Consider the following 3217-nt stretch of genomic DNA (forward strand, 5'->3'; position numbering starts at 1 on the left):
AGCAGCAGCAGCAGCAGCAGCCAGGGCCTTTCCACTGAGTTAAATCCCCAGACTTTTGATTTTCTGAGATGTGGTTTTGCTTGAATTTGTGATACTCCTGCCTTAACCTCTCATAGCTATGGGATTACAGGTCTGTATCATCATGCCAGGCTTGGGGCCTATTTCATGTGTGCCTAACTTTCATCTCTCTCTCTCTCTTTTGTGTGTGTGATAGTGGGGATTGAACTCGGGGCCTCATGCATGCTACGCAATTCCTCTAACACTAAGCAACCTTCCTTCTTAAATTTTTACACAGGGCCTCACTAACTTGCTTAGAATTTGTGATCTTCTTGCCTTAGCCTCCAGAGGAGCTGGAATTATAGGTATATGCCTGCATGCCCAACTATTTTTCTTCTGTTTATTTATCTTTCAGACAGCATCTCACCATGTATTCCAGGCTGGCCTTGAACTCACCATCCTCCTGCCTCAGCCTTACAAATGCTGGGATTACAGGGATGTACCAACATGCTATTTTTCTTCTTTCTGATTTTTTTTTTTTTTTTTTTTTGCGTAACTGGAGATTGAACTCAGGCCCTTGCGCTTGTCAGGGAAGTGCTTATTCCACTGAGCCATCTCCCCGGCCCCTTTCTTAAAATGTATTTCTTCTGTTGATGCACAGCTATAAAGGCTGGAAAACCAGGGAAGGGAGAGACGCAGTCCGTGCTGCCCCAACTCCCCAGCCATAGGCCTCTCACTTGGGAAGGCCGGGAAGTCACCAAGTCCAGCTCGGAAGGGCCCTGGAGCCCTCGGCTGGCCCGGTGCTGGGCTGCTCAGTTCCATGTCCTCCAGCTCCTCTGTCTTACTTTGAGCCATTCCCACCACCACCACCCTGTTTTAGTTCTGCTTTCCAGGAAAAAAAAGAAACTGTGTCTGTTGGATCAGAAAGGCACCAGGAGAGGAATCCAAGGAGCTGTTAGACCAGCTCAAGGGCAGGGAAAGGACTGAGGAAAGGCGAGGAATGTGCTTGGGGGTAGCAATACCCCACCCACTCCTCTCCCTGAGACCCAGAACTTGGGGATTTGAGGGATCAAAGTAGCTGAGCAGCTTGGTGGCCGTGTGAGGCCGACTCAGCTGCTTGGGGTTGGGGGTGGTATCTCTTTCCCCTGCCTGGGCAGTGGAGGGCAGCCACTCTCTCCTGCCAGAGGAGGCATGGGGACCTGGAGAAGGATGCACTTTCTACCGCAGCGCCTGGCCCTCAGCCCTCTGCCTGTTACTTGAGGCTGGAAGGAAGGCCAGCGAGTGATGGGCCGCGCCTGCCCCTTCTCTAATCCGTGTGTCCTCCACTACCTGCTCCAGAGGACCCACGACCCTTGCCCCTTGCTGCCCCTTTCCGTGGTCCACCCTAGTACACATAATCCTGTCCTGAACTGGCTTTGGCAGCTCCCTGGAGAAGTGGGGTAGGGGTGACGTGAGCTCCTGGGGCCCAGGCCAGGCCTGGCTCCCTCTCTGGAAAAGTCCCACCCCACCCTCCCGTGCACAGCTGGGCAGGGGCTGATGGCCCCCCCCCCCCGCGGAAACAGACACACGTCCATAGCTGTGCTTTTCATGCCCCTCCCTGTCCCTCAACTGGGTTCTGCTGCTGCTGCTGCCCAGGATGAGGAAAGTATAGGTCACAAGGGGTCACACTAGTGCCAGGCTGGAACCTGGTTAGGACAAACCTGGGTTCGTCCTGGGCCGCAGCTCTCCCAGGAGAGGGACCTGTGCAGCCCGTGCCCGGCGCGGGTCACTGCTGGGCGAACGGCTGGACCGGTGCTCCTGGGCTGCGAGACGAGTGCCTGTCGCGGGTCGGAACTCCGCGGTCCTTACGGTGCCCTCTGCGACACCACCCCACCAGGCGTCTCTGTGTCAGCCTCAGCCTCGCTGCTCCCCTGCTCCTCGCCGCAGGGTCAGGGAGGTCGGACGCGTCCTCGGGTCGGGGCGAGTTTTCCAGCTTCGCTGTTTGACTCGGGTGGGTCTGGGCTCAGTTCCCCGACCCGGTGATGCAGCCAGGCTCCCAGGGATCCTTGCACCTGACCCTGGGGACGTCCGAACCGGGGCCGGGGCCAGGGTCGGGGTCAGGGTGGGGGCTCTACCTGCTCCGCGACCCGGGCGACCCGGGCGACCAGGCGCTGCGCTGCTCTGGCGGCTGCCACTGCCGCCACTCGGGCAGGAGCGGCTCTGAAGCCCGGCCACGCCCCCGCCACGCCCACACCCGCCACGCGCCCGGGCCCCGCCCTGGGCCGCAGGGTGGGGACTGCACCCCCGCGGCCACCCACCGAGCTGCGGGCGCCCCCAGACGGCCGAAGATCCGATGCCGAGGCCCTCTACTCCTGGCCATCTCTGACTCCCTGGGGCGGCAGGGAACCATGTAGTTCGTTGTGTTTTTGTTTTCTTCGGCTACAGCACTGGGGATTGAACCCAGGACCTTTGCCCAGAGCTGCATCCCCAGCCCTTTGTATATATGTGTGTGTGTATGTATGTATGTATGCATGCATGCATGCAACTATGAATGTATGCATGCATGCATGCAAGTATGTATGTATGCATGCAAGTATGCATGTATTGAGACGATGTCTGAATTGCTCGGTCTGTGCTCAAACTTGGCCATCCTCCTGCGTCAGCCTCCAGGAGTGCAGGAATGACAGGCATGTGCTACCATCCCGGATACTGTGGTTCTGATTGCTAGGGATCTCTGAGCCTCGGTTTCTTCATCCACAAAGTTTTACACTTTGGGCATAGCGAAAAGAATGCGCGCAGATCCGGTTGGTGGGGCTGGACAGTGAGATAGTCTCGGCCCGTGCGCCTCCACTCCGTGGTCCGTAAGTAGCACAGCTTCTGTGCCGCGCTCTCATCTGCAGAATAGGCTGATCTGACCTCATAGTGGACTTGAAGGTGGATGTCTGTCTGTTTATGTCTGGAGGATTGCTCCGTGCAGGATTGGGTAGAGATTACAAAAGACTATATTTTTGTTTGTTTGGGCGAGGGGTGGGGGTGAAGCGGGGTTTCACTGTAGTTCAAACTGGCCTTGAACTCACTATGTAGCCCAGACTAGCCTCAAGTTCCCAGAGATTCTCCTGTCTCAGCCTTCTGAGTGAGGTGACTGCAAGTGTGTGCCTCCACAACTGTCAACAAACAACTTTTTATTTTTTTATTTTTAATTTTTTTTTAATTTATGTGTGTGTGTGTGTGTGTGTGTGTG

At 56.3% G+C, this 3217-nt stretch overlaps 1 protein-coding gene across 3 annotated transcripts in view; it reads right to left on the minus strand.

The window, feature by feature from the left end:
* Adamtsl4 (ADAMTS like 4) overlaps positions 1–2172 on the minus strand; it is a 12429-nt gene extending 10257 nt beyond the window's left edge. For all 3 annotated transcript variants that reach the window (XM_004632493.2, XM_023716531.1, XM_023716530.1), the window contains exon 1: positions 1698–2172. The gene's annotated coding sequence lies outside the window, so the exon portion shown is untranslated. The remainder of the gene's footprint in view (positions 1–1697) is intronic.
* Between the last annotated feature and the right edge of the window lie 1045 nt (positions 2173–3217).

This window comes from Octodon degus, unplaced genomic scaffold (genome assembly GCF_000260255.1).
Source record: "Octodon degus isolate 3935 unplaced genomic scaffold, OctDeg1.0 scaffold00048, whole genome shotgun sequence".
Lineage (NCBI taxonomy): Eukaryota > Metazoa > Chordata > Mammalia > Rodentia > Octodontidae > Octodon > Octodon degus.